Source organism: Palaemon carinicauda, chromosome 9 (assembly GCF_036898095.1).
Source record: "Palaemon carinicauda isolate YSFRI2023 chromosome 9, ASM3689809v2, whole genome shotgun sequence".
Lineage (NCBI taxonomy): Eukaryota > Metazoa > Arthropoda > Malacostraca > Decapoda > Palaemonidae > Palaemon > Palaemon carinicauda.
The window spans coordinates 63,347,917-63,373,890 of record NC_090733.1 but is presented as its reverse complement, the minus strand read 5'-3'; positions in this window follow the sequence as shown (position 1 = coordinate 63,373,890).

The window sequence follows — 25,974 nt, the reverse complement described above, 5'->3', positions numbered from 1 at the left end:
AACACCAAAACACTAGGCTTTGTCTCGTGGATTCACCAAATCACTTAATTACAATTAAACCCACGTTCTACGTTATACTTTGACACCAAAAACAAGTAATCAACTTAAGAACTCATTACATGAATCAGTGTGTATTGCTTGACTAAGTTATTCTTCAAAACACAGGTTAGCCTATCAAGCCTTGCAACTCTAGACCTACTGTCATAACTATCGTGTCTCCAATATTTGATGTTACAGTAGTTCCGATCATTTACTTTACTCTTTGCCACAAACAAATGAAAATCTACGGCAGCTTGTTCGCCATTTTTCAAAATTTTCACATTACTTATTTTGTTTTTGTGAGTTAACTAAAACTGACAATCACATAAGAACTCAATTTCTCTTCTCTATCATGTCAATTATTACTTAAAACAACCAATTTGTGTTTACTTGTCACGATTTTTCCAAAACACATAACTCTCTAAAGAGTTGAGAAACAAAGACTTAATTCTGGCCCTTAAGCAAAAAGAAATTATGTTACAGTGAGCCCTCGCTACTTCGCGGTTCGACCATCGCGGATTCACCACTTCGCGGATTTTTTTCATAACCCATATATATAAACATATCGCGGATTTTCCGGAAATTTCGAAAATACCGCGATATATGAAGACCCCAAATACGATATTTCGTTACCTGTAATTCCATTAATACTGTAATTAATAATATCTGCTCTTACTGATTGTTCATTGCATTACATATGACATATAATTCAGTACAGAAAGAAATAAAACACGAAAAGAGAATGTGATCATACGATAATTAAGTATACAGTACTTAGTAAAATTAAATCGAACATGAAACGCAAATCAAATGCAGTCATACCGTATTAGAATGGTGTAAGGCTGCTGATGGCTACTACTGTACTACAAATGTAATGTATGTGCATCTTTACCATGAATCTTTTGTATGTATACGTACGTAGTACTGCATCCAATAATATTCTTTGTTGCAAAAATCACAGAGAGAGAGATATCTCCAATAAAACACACAATAGGACAAGAAACAAAAACAGTGATGAGAGAGAGAGAGAGAGAGAGAGAGAGAGAGAGAGAGAGAGAGAGAGAGAGAGAGAGAGAGAGAGAGAGAGAGAGAGAGAGAGAGACATATCCTACAACAAAACAAGCGTAAAATAGCGTACGTAAAGCTGTACTGTATACTGTACGTAGGGTACCTTGTACTTTGAATTGGTAACTACTACGTAGCATATAAGACGGATTGTGATTGGTTCAAGCGCTGATAGATGACGAATCAGAACCCAAGTTTTGAAATTTAGCCTGTGATTGGTGTTTTGACCTCTTCTCCAACCTCCAGCATCTTTTCGCGGCCACTTTGTCTGCCGCTGTATCGCTGTGTAGATGTTGCTACGTTATTGTGAACTTTAATCTGTGCTGTGCGTGACTGTTTTAAGTTGAACTTTTTGTTGAACTTTCTGTTAAACCCTACTGTACAATGGCTCCCAAGCGTTCTGCTTCTACTAAGGCTGGTAGTAAGCCTAAACGCCACCGAAAGATGATGACGATTGCTGAGAAGGTGACGCTTCTCGATATGTTAAAAGAAGGAAGAAGTTACGCGGCCGCAGCCCGCCATTTTGGAGTGAACGAATCCACCGTTCGCTATATCAAGAAGGACGAGGCGAACATTAGAAAGACGGCTGCCATCACCTTTAGCAGATCAGCGAAGCGAGTCGTTACCACGCGTAATAAAACGATCGTACGTATGGAAGGTGCTTTAGCAGTGTGGATTGCCGACTGCCGGAAGAAGAACATAGCCTTGGATACGAACACCATCCGAACCAAGGCTTTGAGCTTGTATGAGAATTTTGCGGCAAAGGAACCTCAAGACGACGATGGCGACCATGCTGAAGAAGATGATGATGTAGATGAACCTCAACCAGGGACATCCACTGATTCCCAGCCTCAGAAACAACGTTTTTCCGCCAGCAAAGGATGGTTCGCGAAGTTTCAGAAACGCTTCGGCCTGAAAAGCGTTTCCCTGCATGGCGAGGCTGCTTCCGCTGACACTGCCACTGCTGAAACTTACGCGAACGAGACTTTCAAGAACATTATCGCTGAAGGTGGATACAAGCTGGAACAAGTGTTTAATATGGATGAGACCGGCTTGTTTTGGAAGAGAATGCCGTCGCAAACTTTCCTGTTCAAAGAAGAAGCCAAAGCCTCTGGCTTTAAAGCGTTCAAAGATCGCGTAAACCTCGTGATGTGTGGCAATGCTGCTGGATTATTGCTAAAGCCGGGGCTTATTTACAAGTCGAAAAATCCACGCGCTTCGAAAAATAAAAATAAGAATCTCCTTCCCGTGTACTGGATGCATAATCAAAAAGCATGGATTACGAAGATGCTGACCTCCAACTGGTTCCACCAGTGTTTTATCCCGCAAGTCAGCAAATATCTCGTAGAGAAGGGCTTGCCATTCAAGATCCTTCTCCTTATGGATAACGCTGGTGGACACGCAACTGACCTGTCGCATGAGGGCATTCAGGTTGAGTTCCTGCCTCTCAACACCACGTCATTAATTCAACCGATAGACCAGGGGGTTATCAGGGCGTTCAAGGCCCTCTACACGAAGAATACCTTGGCGGACCTCGTTGCGTGTGTGGATGCTGCCCAAGAAAATGAAGATGAAAATTTCAATTTGAAGGCGTACTGGCGGAAGTACACAATAGCCACGTGCCTGCAGAACATTCAGAAGGCACTGCAAGAAATGAAACCTGCAACCGTTAATGCGAGCTGGAAGAAGTTGTGGCCCCAGATTGTTTACGACGACGAGGGATTTACTCCGTCTGAAATTCAACACTCTGCAATACGGAAATCTGTGCAGTTGGCTGCGATAATTGGAGGTGACGGGTTTGGCGACATGACGACTGAAGACGTCGACGAGTTGTTGGACTGCCATTCCCAGCCGCTAACTGATGCAGACCTAGAAGACCTGACGAAATCGGCCAGTGAAGAAGACAGTGAAACGCAGGAAGAGACCCAAGAAAATGTCGAAGAAACGGGCTTAACATTAGAACGGCTTGCCAAGCTCTGCAACCATGTGAAGGAGGTGAAAGAAATGTCGCAAGAGTGGGACGAGGATATGGTTCGGTCTATGCAATTCTGCAACAAGATCGATGACATCATGACTCCCTACAGGATGCTCTTCGAGCGAAAAAAGAAGCAGCGGCAGCAACTTCCGATCACAATGTTCTTCCAGCCTCGCAAAAAAGAGCCAGTTCCTCCTGCTAGTACGCCTTCTTTCCCAGGAAGAAGTTGAAGAGGTGTCCCAGGAATAGACACCTCCGTCTGAAGAGACGTAAAATACTATCATTGGCTGCACAGTAGAAGACATCATCAGCTTCATCATCATCATTTCTACTGTGGAGCAAATTCATCGCCATCATCATTCAAGTTTTTCTTGAACTTCTTTCGTGGTGAGTACAGTAACAATCTTTATTTTTTACTTTAATATTCTAACATTTTAATATTTGTGCCTGTTTTAGTTTAGTATGCATTAAGTTAAAGGGAAGCTTTTAAAAGTCTGAATATACATGTTATAACCTATCATGTTTTTTTGTTTAAAATTTATATTTACTGTACGTACGTAAAACAACTCTCTCTCTCTCTCTCTCTCTCTCTCTCTCTCTCTCTCTCTCTCTCTCTCTCTCTCTCTCTCTCTCTCTCTCGTAAATTGTTTTCCTGCTTTGCTACGTATGTACTGTATGATTTTATATAGATACGGTAAATAATATTTGTAATAACACATTTTCTAAAAGCTTTTACTGTAATATCATTATTTATTACTTTCATCATGCGCGTTAAATGCCTTCGTTTGTTTACTGAGCGTACTTACTATGACGCTGTCGTTTCAGGCGGCGTCATAAAGAAAAACATTTCATTTGGAAGTCCTAAGAAAAATTAAGTAAAACATTGGTAAATAACAAAATCAACATACTGTACTGAATAATCAATATAATCGATGCAAAAACTAACCTATACACAGATGTGTAAATGCGTTTGTTTCTTCATTATGATCAGAGATAAACGTAAACAAAACATTGGTTGCCATTTTTTATCGTGCTTTTTGGCGTGTTTAGGAAACGCATGATATAAAATCGCCTTTGATATTTGTGCCTGTTTTAGTTTAGGGTACTGTAGTACATGCATTAAGTGTTCTGTACATTAAAGGGTAGTTTGTTAACAGTACTACGTACAAGGGAAGGTTTTAAAAGTGTGAATATACATGTTAAATAAATACGTAAATATGGTGTCCCTACTTTGCGGATTTTCACCTATCGCGGTCGGGTCTGGAACCTATCTACCGCGATAAACGAGGGCTCACTCTTGACAAAATCTTAGGTTTCCTCTCAACACACAAATAACTCACTCAAGGTGTGCTCTTTGACAGTGGCGGTGACATCATAATGCTTACGAAGGGAATTCACGCAACATAGCACTCGTTTCATTCACCTTCATTCGTGTCAGCTGACTCTAATCGGGATCCCTTTAAACCAAAAATGCATTCACACGCCCTGTTAAACCATTTGACATTACTCGTCCAAAATAATTTGCTAACAATGCTCTGTGTCATCAATCAAACCGAACACTTGACAAACAAATCACTTATGACACTGTAACCAAAAGAAACCAAACGCAAAATTTTCAAATCTCTTACGTGATATTACTAATTACTTAACAACTGTTAACAACTGAACTTGCTTCGGTTACTACGTTAACAACTCCTCTTCCTCCATCAAGACAATTTTAGACTGAAACTGGCAAACAATAGCTTACTCTTTCTTTCAAAACATTTCATAATGAACTAAGTATGTTATTAATCGACAACACAGAATACGACGTAAGAACAAATATTGTGACACTAATTTTCCAAATACCAATGTACCTAATTTACATATTTTTTTCTCCATAATCTTATCAAGTACACACTCAAAAGGGATATTACAAAAAAATTCATAACTTACATCTTAACTCTGAACTTACAAACGTTCTACATTTCCTCTCTGGAATCAAACTACTTGTTATTGTTAACACAAAGTTATATCAACATGTGACTTGCCTTCTTTTCCCAAAAATCCAAAAATCACATTTAACATCTTTGACCACAAAGGTCACTAAAAACAAACTCAAAATACTATAAGTCAAAGAAACTATGCAACGAAAACTTAAAGTTCATGCAGCACAAAAAAAAATTTCTCTTTTGACCACACAGCAACAAATCAGTTTGACCTTTTTTTTTTACAAACAGAAAAGTTAATCTTTTCTCGAAGCTTTAACAATGAAAACATTTTACTCGACTAGTTACTTTCTTCAATTAAACTAGTGTCTTTCATCCAAATCTAACATTACGCAAAGAAAACGTGATGATAGCTTTGTTACTCTACAATATCTCAATCATATTAGTTGACCATAAAACTACAGATTTTGTAACATGTTACTTAACTTCTGTGGGGGGTTGATTGCTGTGAGTCGCCTTGGGTCCCTCGTCCTACAGTTGCTGTCTGGGACCTCTTTCACTTTTCGGGATTGCCCTTGACCTTGGTGGGCGTGTCCTTTTTGCCAGTACACCCGCGTCTTGGACGACGAGCTCTTCTATGGCATGGGTGATCAAGCACACTCCGGCTGCTTTTGAGCGGGTCCTAGATCACCATTTTGAATGGCGATTTTCGATGCTGTTGCTCCCGCGACGAAAAACTCTTCTTTTCCAACAGGAACGTTGCCGTGTCATCCTCTCTAGGACGAATGTTTTTCCTTTCAGTTTCCTCTCCTGGCCGCCGTCCATTCTGGCCCTCATAACTCGGCGTAAGGGCATTAAGGTCTCCTTCCCACAGGTCCTCCGTGGGTGACCAATACGGACAACTCCTGGCTGCTTCCTTCTGGACGGGGACGACGTTTCTGGCGGTTCTCAGGCCTGCCCTCCGTTGTAGGCGTCTTCTCAGATGTGTCCATGATATGGACTCCATGAACTCGATTTTCCTCCTCAATTTCCTAAGGGCATTTCCTCGAATTCCCTCTTTCGCCTCGATGATTTTCTGATGGTCAATCCAACATTGATCTGTTATCGCTGCTTCCACAAAACTGAGAAGTGTTTCATATTGGCTGTATAGTCCATTTCCTCCGAGCGGGGGTTCGAACCCATCTTCAAATAAAGGGCTGTTATGGTACTCTTCCTGCCGTGTTCGTTTTTTTGTGCCCATCGATGTTCCAGTGTGTACAGGTTCTCCATGTGTCCTCACGACATGACGCAGACCTCCGACGTCGTCGACTTCCATGTACAATTCTTCAAGTTCCTGTGTACTCATTTTGTAATCTATTGATTACTTTTCACTAATTGCCCGATAATTCCGCCGATCTGCCACCATTTAATTGTCACTGTTCTTCCAATTAATATTGAAATAAAATAAAATACTGTTCAAGAGGCGCAGTGAGACAGATTTTACTCTGTATCTGACAATATATTTCACTAAGTAAATGATACACAGGTCTGAGCACACTTAAATGGCTCTAAAGTTTTCAATGTAACATATAAAATAAGTGCTCTTCATTAAACAGTAGCGTGATACAATTATACTTGGGCGAACAACGGTCAGAGGCGAAGGAATTTTTAACTTTACGTTAATACAGTTTCCTCTGGAAATTTCTAAGTTGAACAGTCATAAGGGAGAATTTCTAAGTTCATCATCTGAGAGTATGGGTCATGGCAAGCAAAACAAATACGAAGAATAACAAACTTGTCTTGGGGAAATCTTAGGCCCAACTGATCCATGGCTGCGGGCGTGGCTGGGCATCGCCGGCGTGGCAGGGCATGACCTCATGATATCATGAGAGGAAGACCAATCATAGTCGTATTCGTTATAGCAATCCGGATCCAACCGGTAGGCCTTCGCCCTCCTGAAGACGTTGCCACCCCCCCCCCCACCAAAGTCCCCCCATGGAATCTGCAAAACAAGGAGGAGACAGAAAAAAACCCTTCTTTTGTAATTTGACATAGAGATAGACTCTTGTCGCCAGTGGACGCTGACAAAGCACACACTCCCAAGCGAGCCAGCGAACTGAGGTCATTCACATGACCTCAACCAGAGATTCACAAACAAGTACGTGACAGGTGCCAGGAATAACCCTTCTCCAAAGCCTTCAACATCTCACGCTTTGGAGCTTTGTGAAGTCCGTCACCCTCTCCTGGACCTTCCACGCGCGGACGAGACGATCGCTCGTGTTAGCCCCTCCAACGGTCTCCTCGCCATCCTGGGACCTCGTCGTCCTGTAACCTCCTCCCTTCTGTTCCTTCCCACAGGAACCCTTCGGCTGCAGGTGATGATCTTCCAGAGACCAGCACTCCTCCCACCAGCAGTGCACAAGGACGAGCCTCTCTATCTTCTCGTCTTTCGGGACACTTCCGATCGCCGTTCGCGACGATTGGAAGATCATTTGGATCTTAGGTCATCACGATCCGAACACTCTTCTTTTAGAAGGCGTTCGTGCTCTAGAGCTTCCCGCTCACGAGACCATCGATCTCAACGCTCTCCTCAGAAGCGTTCTTCTTCACGAGGAGAACTCTCGTGATCGCGCTCTGCATGATCACGAGCATCCCAGTCTAGACCTATGTCCAGACACTCGCTCTTGTGAGGATGAAGCTCCCGTTCTTGAGGCCCACCTTCACTCTCGCGAGAGTGCCGATCACGAGAATGATGTTCACGTTCGCGATGCTGACGCTCATGTTTGCGAGCTAGGCGCTCCCATTCACGAACACGTCATTCACGATCGCGAAGTGCACATTCACAATCAAGGCTCTAGACGTTCCTCGTTTAGAGGTAGGCGTTTGCGCAGTCCCTCATCCTGTCCTTCTCCTAAACGACCTTGGACCGAACCTAATCATGAGACTGGCCGTCCTTCAGACAGGTGTCCAGCTAAACCTCCAGTGCCTTTTACTGCCTGGGGTGTTTTGGCAACGCTCAGAAGCGCAACAACGCTTAAGGTTACCCCTACTCAAAGGCCCTCTAGACCGACTTCGTTGGACGTAGGTACTTCTGTGTTGCAGCAGGAATGTGTTATACCTTCCTTTTCCAGTATGGCTCCTAGTGCTCCCATTGCGAGCACTTCTGCTTGTAAATTGTACCCATTGTTGAGCAAATCTCGCGATTTTGCGTACAAATAAGCGATTTCCGCGAGCAATTCACGAGCAGAGGTTTCGGAACCATGAGCAAGTGTGTCACCAACACCTCCTCCTTCGCCTCTGGCTTCTACCACCTCCAGCGGAAAGCCTATACCCTTTCAGAGAGTTTTAAGGAGCATCCTAATAGGTCTATTAATGTCCTATTAGCCAGGATTGTCCTTCTCGTCCGTCAAAGGAACATGTTCTGCTGTCGCAAAGACTCCCCTATGTCTTTGCAGGCTTCCTCTAGAGCTTCCCCTAGGGGACATTCTCTTCCTGGAACTTTAAGGGAAGCCCATGGCTTGCCTTAAGGTTCTTAGGCTCCTGTATGGGTAAGCACCTTCCTCTCTACCCTGCAGAAGTCTCAGGGTGTGGCTTCCCCACGGCCACAGTCTCCGACTGCTCCAGTCAAAGTTACCCCAAGGATTCCTTTGGAGTCCTCTTCAAGTTCGTCTCTTGGGAGTCTCGACTCTAGAAGGAGACCAACATCAGACAAGGCACGAAGATCACCTTCATCTCGATCTCTTGCTGAGGGCCCTCCTTCTTCTGACTCTTACATGGCCAACTTGCCTTTTACTCAGGTTAGGCAAGGGAAACCATGACTAAGAGCTAGAAGAGAAGGATGAGAAGCCTAACACCACCTCATGGCGACATCATCCTCCATAGGACAAGTAGGGAGCTATCCGTCCATTCAACCCTTAAGAAATTGAGGTAGTGCCCCCGGACCAGCGATCGATTTCTTCACCTCCTCCTCTCGAAGCCCTCGCAAGTTCCCCCTCCTGACACCGTGGAGGAACACCCTGTGCAAAGGGAGTCTAAGAACACCAAAACATAACCTAAGAACACTGCGGCAAGGTGAAGCTCGTTTGGCTGAGGCACAGAGAAGGTCACCTGTGGTGGGTCCCTCTATCGACACTGTTGACGACCCTGACCGACCCCAAGCTCTGGATGTAAGCCTGGAGGTAGAAGATCCCTTGGATATGGATGAGGAAAATCTTCCAAAGGCAGCCAGTCCGAAGTTTCACTCTGAGCAAAAGAGACGTGAGTCGTAACACATCTTTTTTGGGCTCAGGCCATGTCGTCCTGATGGAAGGTTCCCTTAAGTAGCTTCCTATGGTATATTTGACTACAGTGATATTCCCAGAGAATTTAATTTAAGGTCTCTAGAATTCTACCTCCTGGCACGAATATCCTTAAAGTTTCTCCTTTTACGATATCGCATAATATGAGGGGACGTATTTTTGACACACCACATAGCAATCTACACCCCGCATAGCGTTTACGCTTCGAGGGGAAAAGTGGCAAAATAAAAGAGGAGCCCTCATTAAGTTCATTTCCTTCGTTACTGCTAAAGTACCCCGATGGCGCTATAATCATCCATCCAGATGGCGCTATAGTCGCCACCATCTTTATTCCTTTTTCTGTAGCTGTGTCGCTCGGTATTTTTCCCAGTGCTCTCTCGTAAACAGGATTTATTATGCAATCTCCAGCATCTTCTGCCTCTGGAAAGTAGAGTATTTGATTCCTATGCTGTATAAATTTAGCTCCGGCCGTAAAGTAAAAATTAAATTGAATTAAACTATTTTTTTGGCAGAGCTATTGCCTAGACCGGAGGCGCCTTCAACGCTGTCGTTCGTAACGCATGAGTTATTTAGTTAGCCAGAACGACTTTCCTGGTACAATAGCATGTATAAATATAATTGGCTACTTAGTCTTCAGTGCTAGGAATTAATTATATTATGCTGATAGTTTTCGCATTAGTTTCGGCGAATTAGGTAGCCAATCTTGCTTACGCTAGGCTTCCTAGCCTAGGCGCCATAGTTTACTCTCTTGCATGATATAATAAGTGTTCCTAGTGCTATTAAATTTAAATGAAGATAATAGGCAATTTATACATGTAAGATATATGGATTGCATATAAATTTCCTCTTCTAAGATAGTATATGAGAGAGCTTCGATGAGTTAGGTAGTCGATCTCGCTGTCGCTAGGCTAGTAGGCTAGTAGCCTAGTGGCTACAATCCTAGTTGATCTTGCCTCGAATTGTCATTCTCGCAAGGTTAGGCTAGGGTTTTTCTGCCCATTCACCTAGCTACTGATAGTGAGCTTTGGGTTTGGGTCAGAACCTCAGAGTACTTGTCGTGTGTCGGCAACTGATCGATAGGGTGAATGTACTCTCCTGTCGAATATTGTTAGTTGGCATAGGAGGCTTAGCCTCCCTAGACTGCACTTGAAGGGGTCATGTGATCCCCTTCTCCCTGTGGTTTAGTCGACTAGTCCTGTGCTCGCAGACCCTAGGCTGAAGAATAGTGTTTATTTTTCTGCCTAGCATGGCGCCGGTAATGGAACTCTGTTTCTCTATAATTAAGGGAGGCGGCTAGATGATGCCGGCCCCCCTTACTGTATTGGCAGACCCTAGGCTGGGGAATGTATTCCCCGTCCGCCTAGGATGGCGCCGATACTGAAACAGAGCTTCCTTTAGGTGTGGTAGGGCCGGCATGCCGCCAGCTCCTCTCACATCTTATACAGGACCCTTTTCCCCTTCCCATTCTGTCCTTTAGTGGTGGCCTAGCCATCACATCACTGTGGCCGTTGTCCTACAATTTAGCCGATTGCCGGCAGGCTGTAGGGCCGGCTTGGGTTCTTGCAGGTATGGCCTAGTCGTAAAGCTTCCCTATCGGACATGAGCTCCGGGATAGCTGTAGCGGCAGGTCTAGCTGCCGGCAGGGGACCCATTTACCTTAGAGTGTTCTTCAGTCCTTCCTTGGGCTGCCATCCACACCCTACGCCGGCAGATACCGGCATGGAGGTGGATGGGTGGAAGCTAGATTATTTTATATTCTCCCCTTCCATTAGAACCCTCATTCCGGAGGAAGGAAGTGATTCAATGGCTAGTGCCGCCACTTGTACTTCACCCTTCACTCCTCGCTTTCTCTCTCTCTATTGACTAGTGCCGCCAGCTACTATCCTAACTGACGGCTGCCGGCCACTAACTTTGCCGGCAAGATGCAGGCTAGACTTGTGGTCCGACAGCCATTAATTCACTGTCACATTTGACTGCTGGCGAGAGCCGGCCCGGGTCTGGTATTCCGGCCACTACCCCGTCACATTGTATGCTGGTGGGGATAGTGTGCCGACAGCCGGGGACCCGCCGGCGTCCGGCAAGCCGCTGGTAATCCGGTGGGCCGCTGGCCATAAAACTTTATCAATATTGTGTCAGTTGAATTGAGCCTTAGGTACTAGCCTTGCCGGCTGTATGCCGGAAGCAACTATAGTATATATATATGCAGTAGCCAGTGTATCTGTAGTATAGCATATACTGCAGACAAAAAACTATGGTATAAAAGTATACAAAAGTTAAAATTTCCAACATACTCTGTGTATCCAAGCGCTGTCTATTGTTGAGACCTTATAAGATTGGGAAAGGAATTCCCTTTCTTAATACTGATAGATGATCAGTTATTTGACCCTCATTATTAACTCTTTTGGAAGTGGGTGTTGTTTACACTATTCTATCCTTATAGGCGAGACTCTTCCATTGGGCTTCTTAAAGAGGGTAACCCTAGAATTTAATATTACAGGAAGTCACAGCAATTGGCTGGGCGGGGAAACACACGTATGTGTGTTTCCTATTTAATTTCTAGCTTATCTATCCTAAGCTATATGCAATAAAATGAAATGGAAAATATTATTATAATATTTATTAGTTTATCTAGTGAGATAGACTATGTTATACTCATTTTATTTTCCTCTCCTTACAGGAGGACCATGTGAAGTGCGATAGCGTCTTCTGCAACGTCCGTAGCAGGAGCTTCTATGGCCATCTTGGGTGTAGGACACACTCCCGCTGCTCTATCACCAAGGGACCTCTCAAATACTGGGACCCACAGGTATGTACGGTATGTAAAGACCTGATGTATGAGGCTTTTGAAAATCCCAAGTCAACGGAGTCAAGGGATGCAGCTCGGGATAAGCTGCGCAAATGGGTTTGTGGCTTCCAAAAGAATGCCACCGGGCCTTACCTCCCTAGTGAGCGTATGAGAGCCCTTCTATTCCCCAAAGTATCTGCGGATGCTGTTATTCCTCAGGCTCACCCTGAGATCCCTTGCATCGCGATAGCCGTCGACACGGATATGTCTGATGGGATGAAGGACATCCATCTAGATGATGAGAGGATATCAGAGGTGTCAGAGGACACCGAAAAGGACCTTCTGGCGGAAGGTCGAGATGAGGAGTCAACGTTGGCTCCAGAGACGGAAGAGGATGAAGTCGAAACAGTCTGTTTTGTCGGTTCCTGCCCCAGAACCCGTGGCCTCTACGTCCCCCACTCCTCAACCTGGGAGGTCGGATGAGACACTGTCTGCCATCAAAGCTATGATGGAAATGTTCGAGAAGAAGAGCGAACAAAGGGAAGCTGCATTCAGGAAGGAGATTCTTCAGATAACAGCGTTCCGTGGGTCTCAACGGAGACTCAACGTAAAGGATCTTCCCTCGTGTTCCGAGGTAAACCCATGGAGGCATGCCGAGTACATGCCAATTATAAACGGTAAGATCTTTGTTTCAGAGAAGCTGGGAACTGTCCTTATTGAGGACATGGAGTTCTGGCCCAGCTTTGAGTCCTATCCAGACTGCTTCGTTCGTCTAAAGGCGGAACCGGTATCCAAGGAGTAGACAGAGCGTTAGGAGGTCATAGTGCTTGACCATGCGAAGGCTCAGGCTTTGTTAGCCAGCAGCTTGAAGGACAAGGGTTTCACCTATTCAAAGGTGCCGGCCCTGAGCAAGAAACATCCCTCTTTTCTTGCTCCAGCAACTATGGCTTTCCCCTTTGCGGAAAAGTCATTTAAGGCATAGATTAAGGCAGTGGAAGCTGGGAAACCCTTCCCTGCCCCTTTTCCTAGCTTTACCAACGGATCACAAAGACTGGAAGGATATTCAGCTTACCTTCTCAGTCGGGAAGTTGGAGGCTGATATCGCTGGACGTCAGTTTAGTGAAAACCTCCCCAAGTTGTCTGAGTTTCTATTACGCAGGGAACAAGATACAAAGGAGAGACTAGCTGCCTCTCTATCCAGGTGTCCATGGAGGCAATGGCCAGTGAACAAAGATCCCCGGATATGTTCATGGTCTTAGCTAAAGCTCATTCAGCAACCTTAACTAAGGACTTTTACAGCTTTGTTAGGGCAAGAAGGGCTGGTAGAGAGTTCGTGTTTGCCTCGGCTGCGGTCAAACACGAACCCAGGAAGTTGACATCTTCCAATATCTGGGGGAAGGACCTATTCCCAAATGAATTGGTCAAAGAGATAGTCGACAAGGCCGCCACGGAGAATAGAAATCTTCTCCAGAAGTGGGGCATGTTGGCTAAGAGGAAGTCTTCTCCGGATGAACGTCCCCAACTGAAGAAGAAGACAAAGAGGCCAAGAGTGCCTTCTCGTCCTGCTAAACAACAACTTCTTGAGCAAACGGGTGATAAAGAGGGCAAAGTCCATCAGATTCCAAGGAAGGCTGTTTTGTGTTTATCGAGAACGACAAGTTCAAGATGTTGACCCTTCAACACATAAAGGCCCTGTTGGCCAAAAAGGGCATACACAGTCTCCATAGACATGGGAGATGCCTATTGGCACATTCCGATCAATCATTAACTCTCCTCCTACCTAGGATTCAGGCTACAAAAAAGAAAGTACGCTTTCAAAGCCATGCCCTTCGGACTTAACATAGCCCCAAGGATCTTCACGAAGCTTGCAGAAGCAGTCGTTCAACAACTACGCCTACAATGTGTCCAGGTGGTATCCTATCTGGACGATTGGCTGGTGTGGGCAGCATCCGAGTCGAAATGCATGCAAGCATCTAAGAAAGTGATCCAGTTCCTGGAACATCTAGGATTCAAGATCAACACCAAAAAGTCTCGTCTGTCTCCAGCTCAGAAATTCCAATGGTTAGGCATACATTGGGACTTAGTCACATCATCTCTCCATTCCATTAAAGAAGAGGAGAGAGATAGCGGGATCTGTCAAGAGACTTCTAAAATCCAACAGGATTTCAAGACACCAACAGGAGAGAGTTCTGGGCTCCCTTCAGTTTGCATCAGTGACAGACCCAGTGCTAAGAGCACAGCTAAAAGATGCGTCAGGAGTCTGGAGAAGATACGCATCAAACGCTCGAAGAGATCTAAGAAGACCAATACCGATTCGGCTACGATCACTTCTCAAGTCATGGTCGGAGGCCAGAAATTTCAAGAGGTCAACACCTCTGCAGCTGCCTCCACCCTCAGTCGTCATCCACACAGATGCATCATTGGAAGGATGGGGAGGTCACTCTCATCAACGCAGAGTGCAAGGAACTTGGTCCACCCTATTCTAGACCTTCCATATCAACATTTTGGAGGCCATGGCAGGCATACTCACACTGAGGAAATTATCCCCTCGCCCTTCAGTCCACATAAGACTGGTTTTGGACAGCAAGGTAGTGATAAGATGTCTGAATTGCCAAGTCTCGAGATGGCCTCAACTCAACCAAGTGATGTTGGCCATCTTCCGTTTAGTGGAAAAGAAGAGATGGCACTTGTCAGCAGTTCACCTTCCGGGGTTCCGCAATGTGACAGCGGACGATCTATCCAGGATAACTCCGATAGAGTCAGAATGGTCCCTAGACGCAAGATCATTCTCCTTCATCTTACATCAAGTCCCGGAACTGCAGATCGACCTCTTTGCGACGATTGGCTGGTGTGGGCAGCATCCGAGTCGAAATGCATGCAAGCATCTAAGAAAGTGATTCAGTTCCTGGAACATCTAGGATTCAAGATCAACACCAAAAAGTCTCGTCTGTCTCCAGCTCAGAAATTCCAATGGTTAGGCATACATTGGGACTTAGTCACATCATCTCTCCATTCCATTAAAGAAGAGGAGAGAGATAGCGGGATCTGTCAAGAGACTTCTAAAATCCAACAGGATTTCAAGACTCCAACAGGAGAGAGTTCTAGGCTCCCTTCCGTTTGCATCAGTGACAGACCCAGTGCTAAGAGCACAGCTAAAAGATGCGTCAGGAGTCTGGAGAAGATACGCATCAAACGCTCGAAGAGATCTAAGAAGACCAATACCGATTCGGCTACGATCACTTCTCAAGTCATGGTCGGAGGCCAGAAATTTCAAGAGGTCAACACCTCTGCAGCTGCCTCCACCCTCAGTTGTCATCCACACAGTATGCATCATTGGAAGGATGGGGAGGTCACTCTCATCAACGCAGAGTGCAAGGAACTTGGTCCACCCTATTCAAGACCTTCCATATCAACATTTTGGAGGCCATGGCAGTCATACTCACACTGAGGAAATTATCCCCTCGCCCTTCAGTCCACATAAGACTGGTTTTGGACAGCAAGGTAGTGATAAGATGTCTGAATTGCCAAGTCTCGAGATGGCCTCAACTCAACCAAGTGATGTTGGCCATCTTCCGCTCAGTGGAAAAGAAGAGATGGCACTTTTCAGCAGTTCACCTTCCGGGGTTCCGCAATGTGACAGCGGACGGTCTATCCAGGATAACTCCGATAGAGTCAGAATGGTCCCTAGACGCAAGATCATTCTCCTTCATCTTACATCAAGTCCCGGAACTGCAGATCGACCTCTTCGAGACGAGTGACAACAAGAAACTTCCTCAATACGTGGCCCCGTACGAGGACCCTCTAGCGGAAGCAGGGTTTACCTGTTCCCTCCTTTCAACCTGCTGATGAAGGTCCTCAACAAGCTGAGATCTTTTCAAGGAACAGCAGCCCTAGTGGCTCCCAAGTGGCCCCGGAGCAACTGGTTCCCCTTAATTCTGGAATTGCAGCCGAGGCTGATTCCCCTGCCGGACCCAGTTTTATCTCAACAAGTACAGAAGTTTTCTGTCTTCGCTTCATTACAGAAAACCCAAGACCTTCATCTCATGATTTTCTCTCCCTAGCAGTAAAGAAAAGGTTTGGGATCTCAAAAGATAGTACAGTATAGACTTCTTAGAGGAATATATCTACTAGAAGGCAATATGAGTCATCTTGGAAGAAGTGGGTGGCCTTTGTCAAGGCAAGAAATCCAAAGGAAATCTCAACGGATTTCTGCTTGTCTTTCTTTATTCACCTTCATGAAGAAGGTTTAGCAGCCAATACGATAACGTGTAAATCTGACTTGACTAGGCCCTTGCTTTATGCTTTCCAAATAGACTTGTCTAATGAAATTTTTAACAAAATCCCTAAGGCCTGTGCTAGGCTCAGGCCTGCAGCACCTCCAAGGCTGATATCATGGTCTTTGGATAAGGTACTACATTTTGCTTCAAGTTTGGAAAATGATACAGTACTTGCTCTTTGAAAGATTTGACTCAAAAAGTTATATTCTTGCTTGCTCTAGCCTCAGGGGCTAGAGTTAGTGAGATAGTGGCCTTGTCTAGGGAAGAAGGCCATATCCATTTTGCTGAAACGGGAGAGCTAAATCTCTTTCCCGACCCAACGTTTCTCACCAAGAATGAGCTACCCACTAAGAGGTGGGGGGCCCCTGGAGAATCTGCCCTCTGAAGGAAGATGTCTCGCTGTGTCCAGTGGAGAGTCTAAAGGTCTATGCTCGCAGAACTTCAGACTTCAGGGGAGGACAGCTCTTTAAAGGTGAAACATCGGGCTCAAACTTATCCCTGAAACAACTAAGGGCGAAGATCACCTACTTCGTTCGCAGAGCGGATCCTGACAGTTCACCTGCAGGTCATGATCCTAGGAAAATGCTTCTTCGCTAAATTTCTTCCAGCTCATGGATTTCGAGAGCCTTCACTCGTTTACTGGATGGAAGTCATCCAGAGTGTTTTTCAAACACTACGCGAAGCAAGTGCAAGAACTTAAAAGATTCGTGGTAGCGGCAGGTAGTGTACTAAAACCTGTCGCTTAGTGCTGCGAGGAACAGTGAATTATGTGGGACTATAATTCTATAGGGTGTACATGTTGGCACTTTATAGTGCAACATGGTGAGTGAAATGTCATCATGGTGACATTATCATTATGGACTGTTCCAGTGTCCAAAGGTGATAAAACATAGACTGAACACTAAGTGCCATGTGTTTTTTACACAAGTGTAAATAGACAGACTTCTCAGAAAGACATAAGAAAATTTATTAAATTTTCATGCGAGTGGCAATGTTTTGTTTTCAGGTAAAACAAGTATTTCTGATTTATTCTGTTTGTCTATCTTAATAAATTATATTTCACTTGCATTTTTATGTTATCATGAATGTATGCTGAAAATTTTATTTATTGTTTGACAATAAAAGATTAATTGTTTTGTCCGTCTTATTTTGCCCTAAACATGTTAATAAAAGTTTGTGTGAGCATTCATTATTCCTTATTATTCTGCATAATAATATCAAACAAAGGTAGTAACTTTGTTCCTATATGTAAACAAACCTTTCTAGCTAGAACTAACTTTTGTTCCGTAACTGACATACAAACCACGCTGTTTAATAGGGGTTATTATTTTCGGCGTAGCTGAAATGACGAGCCATTAGAATTTTAACGAGGGTTCACTACCCCACTGCTAGTTAAAGGGGGGTTAGGGAGAGTAGCTTGCCTACCCCCCCCTCTCACACACACCTGTGCTTGAGCTCACTTTTTTTTTGCTCTCGGCTCGGGTGGTAGTCGGACGTGTCCGCTCTCACCCTCGCCTCTCTGATAGCCATTAATGTCTTTTTGCTTTCTCTCCTACTGGTTTGAGTGTGAAGTTGGCCTCTGCGAACATGCGCAAATGTCCTGAATTACCCGACTGCCCTTGTGGTACATTTATGTCGGCGGTCGAGACGGACCCTCACACCCTTTGTCCTTACCGTAGCCCAAACCTCCTCCGAAGCTCCCACTCAATTGGTTTCTTTCGAGAGACATTTTTCCGTGGAGGGAACGAACCTGTTTGAGCCTAAAGACGTGGAGCATGCTGCTGAGAGGTGGAGGAAGTCCCACCAAGACTCCCTCCTACATAGGGCTTTGACATCCAAGCCCTATAAGCCTCCAGCACCCCAGCAGCCCCGTCCTACCAAGACCACGAAACTGACAACTGCAGCGAAGACAGTGGTGTCTAAGCGAAGTTCTCCAGGGGAGGGAAGAATCCTAGAGGGAGCAGCCGAGGCCGTAAATGCTAGGATTGGCAGTCTCCCTGCACGTCCACCAGTGGTGGGATGCCTACAAAGTTGCGCAGACAGGTGGCAGCAACTTGGGGCCGATTCCTGGACGATTTTCGTAATCAGTCAGGGATATCGCGTCCCGTTCACAACATCTCTACCTCCCCTGATGATGAATCCAGTGTCCTTGAGCTCCCTTGCCATGGGATCAGCAAGGGGGTAGGCCCTTCTGGCAGAAGTCCAGACCATGTTGAAGAAGGGCGCTCTCCAAGAGGTCCTCGACGGGTCCCCAGGCTTCTTCAGTCGACTCTTTCTTGTAAGGAAGGCGTCTGGAGGCTGGAGACCAGTCATCAACCTCTCGGCTCTGAACAAGTTTGTCAAGCAAACTCCGTTCAGCATGGAGACCGCAGACACGGTCAGACTTGTCGTGAGACCGCAAGACTTCATGTGTACACTGGATCTGAAGGACGCGTACTTCCAGATCCCAGTCCATCCGTCTTCAAGGAAGTGCTTAAGATTCAGCCTTGACAACAAGGTGTACCAGTTCAAGGTGCTGTGTTTTGGTCTCTCTACAGCACCACAGGTTTTTACCAGAGTGTTCACCCTAATATCGTTGTGGGCACACAGGATTTGCATCCGTCTCCTCCGTTATCTGGATGACTGGCTGATCTTAGCAGACTCGGAGTCATCCCTTCTTCAACACCGAGACAAACTTCTGAGACTTTGCCAAGATCTGGGGATCATGGTAAATTTCGAGAAGTCCTCTCTGCTTCCCACTCAAAGACTGGTATACCTAGGCATGATTATAGACACCAATCTCCACAAAGCCTTCCCATCAGGCTGAGGAAGGTCGCAAGCCCTTTTCTCAGACGAGAAGAACTTGCAGCCCAATCGTGGTTACGTCTCCTCGCTCACCTCTCATCTTTGGCTCGTCTAGTTCCCAATGGTCGCCTCAGGATGAGATCCCTCCAGTGGTGACTCAAGTCCCGGTGGAATCAAGGTTACGATTCCCCAGATGTCATGATCCCTATGGGACCTGCGGAACGGACTGACCTTCAGTGGTGGGTGACAGACGACAACCTACGAAGAGGATTGGATCTTCTCGTCCTCCCCCCGGATTTGATGCTGTTTTCGGACGCCTCAAAGAAAGGGTGGGGGGCCCACGTTCTGCACCACAGAACCTCAGGCCTGTGGTCAGAATCAGAAAAGTGCCTCCACATAAATCTTCTAGAGATGAAGGCTGTTTTCTTGGCCCTTCAACAGTTCCAACAATACCTGGCGGGTCATTCTGTGGTGGTGATGAGCGACAACACCACAGTAGTGGCTTACATCAACAAGTAAGGAGGTACCTTTTCGAAGCAGCTATCCCATCTCGCAGTAGAGATACTGAGATGGACCGAAGTCCACTTGATTCCACTATCGGCACGTTTCATTTCAGGCAAGAGGAATATGCTCGCCGACAATCTGAGCAGAGCGTCTCAGATAGTGAGTACCGAGTGGTCTTTGGATCATCTAGTAGCCAACAAAGTCCTGACTTTGTGGGGTTCCCCGACTGTGGACGCCTCAAAGAAAGGGTGGGGGGCCCACGTTCTGCACCACAGAACCTCAGGCCTGTGGTCAGAATCAGAAAAGTGCCTCCACATAAATCTTCTAGAGATGAAGGCTGTTTTCTTGGCCTTTCAACAGTTCCAACAATACCTGGCGGGTCATTCTGTGGTGGTGATGAGCGACAACACCACAGTAGTGGCTTACATCAACAAGTAAGGAGGTACCTTTTCGAAGCAGCTATCCCATCCCGCAGTAGAGATACTGAGATGGACCGAAGTCCACTTGATTCCACTATCGGCACGTTTCATTTCAGGCAAGAGGAATATGCTCGCCGACAATCTGAGCAGAGCGTCTCAGGTAGTGAGTACCGAGTGGTCTTTGGATCATCTAGTAGCCAACAAAGTCCTGACTTTGTGGGGTTCCCCGACTGTGGATCTGTTCGCGACAGCGATGAATTTCAAGCTTCCGCTATACTGCTCCCCAGTCCCGGATCCCAAGGCACTCTGGCAAGATGCCTTCCAACAACGGTGGGACAACATCGACGTGTACGCCTTTCCCCCGTTCTGTCTGATGAGGAGGATGCTCAACAAGACCAGAATATCTGTCAATCTTTTAATGACCCTCATAGCTCCGCTATGGCATCACGCGGAATTTTTTCCGTACCTTCTGGAACTCCTAACGGAACTTCCGAGAGAACTCCCTCCGCGACACCATCTACTCAGACAACCACATGCCAACATCTTCCACAAAGCCGTAGCTTCGCTACGACTTCACGCCTGGAGACTATCCAGCATCTCCTCACTGAGAGAGGATTTTCGCAACAAGTTGCGATTAGGAGGTCTGGACATCTGCGAAAATAATCCGCATCTGTCTACCAGGCAAAGTGGAAAGTTTTCTGTGGTTGGTGTCATGGAAGGGGTATCTCTCCACTCGATGCCACTATTCCAACAATAGCGGAGTTCCTCGTGTATTTGCGGGAAGAAATGGGCCTTTCAGTCTCGGCGGTGAAAGGCTATTGCTCAGCCTTAAGTCTAGCCTTCAGGCTCAAAGGAATGGACATTTCTTCCTCGCTGGAACTTTCCCTACTCATACGAAGTTATGAACTTACCTGCCCTCAGTCGGAAGTGAGACCTCCTCCATGGAACGTGGTTCGAGTTCTCAGGTCTCTTAAGAGACCTCCCTATGAACCATTATGCCAGGCTTCAGACCACCACCTAACTTGAAAGATGGTGTTCCTACTAGCTTTGGCATCGGCCAAGCGAGTCAGTGAACTTCATGGTCTCTCATATGATATTGCCCATTCAAGGGGATGTGGGGAGGTAACGTTCAAATTCGTCACTGAATTTATTACTAAGACTCAGAATCCTGGGGTGACGGACCCGCGGTTCGACTCCTTCCAGATTTCAAGTCTTCGTTCTGTAACAGATGACCCAGACCACCTCCTACTGTGTCCAGTGAGGAGTCTGAGGCTATATCTCAAAAGAACGGCAGCAGTCCGTCATCTGGTGCAAGTATTGTTTGTTAGCACTGGGAGGACTAAGAAGAGGGTCCCCAAGAACACCATCTCGGCATGGATTCGTAGGGTGATCCATCTGTCCCTGAATCCAGGCCCTCCTCCGTCACGTCGCCCTAGAGCACATGATGTCAGGGGCGTAGCTACGTCCCTGGCCTTCAAGAAGAATTTCTCAGTGACGCAGGTTCTTCAGGCTGGGGTGTGGAGGCATCAGGCGACCTTCACAGCCCACTACCTGCAAGACGTGACTCACAGGAGGCTCGATACGTTCTCTATCGGCCCTTAGTGGACAAGTAGCAGAAGGTTGAGGGCATTGTTACCTGGTCTTAGTCTGCATGAATGAAAAGGTTTGTCTGGCCCTTATTCTTTTCTTCATCTTGCCCTCTCTTGGGGAAAGCAGCATCCTGGGTTCTCTGCACAGCTGACCTCAAACCACTGCAGGTAAACCATGTTTCCTTGTACTCCTAGTATTAAGCTAATACTGTCACGTCCCCATACCCTGACGAGGTGGTATTGGGAATGTCCTAGCCTAAAGTTTCCATCTAAAGGACTACAGGTCAACTTCCTAGGACGAGTCACACTTTATTATACCTTCACACCCAGCTTGCGTAGGCCGCAGTCCTTGCGTAGCAAGGTTCTAGCGACATGCAGGGACTGCTTATTGTTGAGTGCTGACACACTCAAATAATGAGTCCCCGGGCAAAGCCAAAAGCCAGTACTGGCTGGGACGTTCTACCCTTCCTAATGGGTGAGTCACCCCCATTAAATAGCGTGGTTTGTATGTCAGTTACGGAACAAATGACAAATTCGTAGATAAGTTGTATTTTTCCTAACTATACAAACCTTAGCTATTTAATCAAACTTGCCCGCCAGCCCTATCCTCCGTGAAGTCCTACCTCTAAGCAAAATGAGCTCAAGCACAGGTGTGTGAGAGGGGCAGGGGGTAGCAAGCTACCCTCCCTACCCCCCACTAACTAGCGGTGGGGTAGTAAACCCTCGTTAAAATTCTAATGGCTCGTCATTTCACCTACGCCGAAAGTAATAACCCCTATTGAATAGCTAAGATTTGTATAGTTAGGAAAAATACAAATTATCTATGAATTTGTCATGTTTCAATACAAGATACAAACTTGCCTCTTGTGGTATATGTCTGGATTTCTATACCTCTGATGCTATGGTTGCTGACATGCACCTGTGTTCATATTACAAATACAAACTTTGGCTAAAAGACACAGTGAGACCTGTATGTCCCTTTGAATGGTAGGTTGGTCATATGATATATGCTACTTCGAGACTTTTTCCCCGAGTCTAGTTCGACTTTTCCCTGTAGGGGGCAGAAAGCACTAACATGGTCTATGATTAGATGAAATGACATATAACGGTAATGTCATAGGTCTCTTAGGTCTACATGACCAAGGAAATATTGTCTTGAGGTTTAAGGCACGACTGGGAAATCCACGGATACAGTACATTAATGCTCTGGTAAACTTCTATGAGGACAACATGGCCTGAGCCCAAAAATCGGATTTTGAGCGAAGCGAAAAATCTATTTTTGGGTGAGATAGCCATGACGTCCTGATGGACCCGCCCTCCTTTCTATGAAAGGCCTTGGCAGGATCCCTCCCAATAATACTGTATCCATAAGTACCGGCTTAACGCTACAAGGAATAAAGATGGCGGCGATTATAGCGCCATCTGGACGGACGATTATAGCGCCATCGGGGTACTTTAGCAGTAACGGAGGAAAGGAACTTAATAACGGCTCCTCTTTTATTTTGCCACTTTTCCCCTCGAAGCATAAATGCTATGCGGGGTGCAGATCGCTATGTGGCGTGTCAAGAATACGTCCCCTGATATTATGCGATATCTTAAAAGGAGAAACTTTAAGGATATTCGTGCCAGGAGTTAGAATTCTGGAGACCCTAAGTTAAATTCTCTGGGAATATCACTGTAGTCAAATATACCCGAGGAAGCTACTTAAAGGAACCTTCCATCAGGACGACATGGCTATCTTGCCCAAAAATAGATTTTTCGCTTCGCTCAAAATCCATTTTGGTAGGTCCTCTCTTGCGTGAAGGCCATCAATAAGCTGTCTCCGGTACCATCAGCCAGGAGGGTAAGGCTATGGTTCTCAATGAAATATTTTAGACCCAGAAGTCTCCTAGAACTAGTGCAGCTTTGCCCTTGTCTCAAGGCTTGACGGCTGCCAAAAGGAAGGCTATCACTCAGAAAGCCAGAACTTCTAGTTCCTTAAGGGCAGGTTCTTTACCACTTCCTCCTTCAAAGGAAGTACTATGAGATCGAAAGGGAACCCCACTCCACCATGTCTCTCGACCTTTCAGTAGAGTTTCTAACGAGGGGTCTTCGGCTCAAACCCTCTTCTCTCTGAGGTCCTCCCTCTTAGCAGTTGAGCTCCTTAACATAGAGAAAGTATGCCTTGCAGGCGGCTTCATGGCTTGACCTATGGTTAGGATCCTTGGGCTTCATGGTATGCACTTCCATGACCTTCTAAGGAGTCAGCCAGGAAGACTTGGGAGTCTTTCCTTTTGTCGGGTACGCGAACTCTTGAGTTTTTATCGCACCACGTCGTCAACTTCTGTGCGAATGATATACTCAAGAGAAAGGATACTGTCATTGGGAAATTCCACAAGCAAGTGCTGAAGGTGGAAGTCTCCCGGTTTTAGGAATTGAGGGTTCCTCTCTCTATGTTCCAGAGGAGATAGAAAGGGCTGCTGAACGATGGAGGAAATTGTCAAATGATTCTCTCCTCCTTGAGGCTATGACATCGAGGCCCTACGGTAGACCTTCTTAGTCTTAATGCAGTCAGTAAGCACCTCTTTCTTCTCATCCTTCAACCTCTAGGTGCTAAGGACCTACTAAGATGTCTAAGCGGCCCTTTCAGTCCAAAGGCCAGAAAAGGAACAAGTCCTTCAGAGGAAAGAAGGGGGGGGAAGGGCAGGGGCCGAGGTGGTCACGCCTACTAGGAATGGCAGTCCTCTTCACCTACCCCACCTGTTCGAGAATGCCTGCAGTGCCTCTGGCAGAGGTGGCAGTTCTTTTATTTGTGTTCGATCTACCGGAAACCAGACATGGATGATTCTATCTTAAATTGTTTTCTTACCATTATGGCCAAGATACAAGAAGATGATAGAAAGGCTTCTTTTATCTTTGTTTGTGATTTCAATGCTCACCATAGGGAGTGGGTAAGTTCTATCTCTCCTACCGATCGCCATGGCTTAAGAGCTTTAGACTTTGCCTCTGAATCAGGCTGTGAGCAAATCATAAGTGAAGTGACTCACAGCTCTGGTAATTGCTTGGACCTCGTATACACTTGACTCCTCTGGCGTTATAACAAGTAAGGTTGGATCTCCAGTCAGGACATCTGATCATGCCTTGATTTCATTAGTAGTGAAGACTGAGCAGCCTGTCCCTGATGTATCATACTCTTGTAAAATTTATATGAAATTTCAAGCAGACTGGAATGGAATTTTGCATGATCTTTTGTGCTTGAATTGGTCACAATTATATAGTAGTGTTGATCCTGTTGTTCTTTTCAATGATGATCTAGTTAACATAATTGATAGGCGTATCCCTTTTCGTGTGCTAGGGTACAGAGTGAAGGACAAACCGCTGTTCAATGATGATTGTAGAAGTGCTTATTTGGAGAAGCAGGAGGTCTATCATCTTTGGATGGGTAACAGATCAGATTGGACCTGGAATGACTATACTTAGCTTAGAGCTTTTGCTCAGAGAGTTTATGCTTCAACTGAGAAGGAATACAATTTAACCATGAAAGAAACCCTTTCTGGTACAATTCAGGAACATAAATGGTGGTCTACCCTTAAATCTGCACTCTTTGGTGTAGATGCAACAGTTCCTGCTTTACTTAAACCAGCCACCCGCTGAGATACTACTGCTAGAGAGTTATGGGGTCTTTTACTGGCCAGACAGTAGTACATTGGATCCTTCTCTCTGGTTAGGGTTCATTTTCCCTTTGCCTACACACACACACACACACACACACACACACACACACACACACACACACACACACACACACACACACACGAATAGTCTGGCCTATTCTTTACATATTCTCTTCTGTCTTCATACACCTGACAACACTGAGATTACCAAACAATTTCTTACTGCACTGTAATTGTTCATTGGCCACTTTTCCTCTTTGTAAGGGTAGATGAGAATCTTTAGCTATGGTAAGCAGCTCTACTAGGAGAAGGACACTCCGAAATCAAACCATTGTTTTCTAATCTTGGGTAGTGCCATAGCCTCTGTATCATGGTCTTCCACTGTCTTGGGTTAGAGTTCTCTTGCTTGAGGGTACAATCGGGCACACTATTCCTTCTTATTTCTCTTCCTCTTGTTTTGTTGAAGTTTTTATAGTTTATATAGGAGATATTTATTTTAATCATGTTCTTAAAATATTTTCTTTTTCTTTGTATCCTTTCCTCACTGAGCTATTTTAACTGTTGGAGCCCCTGGGCTTATAGCATCCTGCTTTTCCAACTAGGGTTGTAGCTTAGCAAGTAATAATAATAATGATAATAATAACCAGATGGCTCAGTCATTCACTGTCCAAAGAAAAAG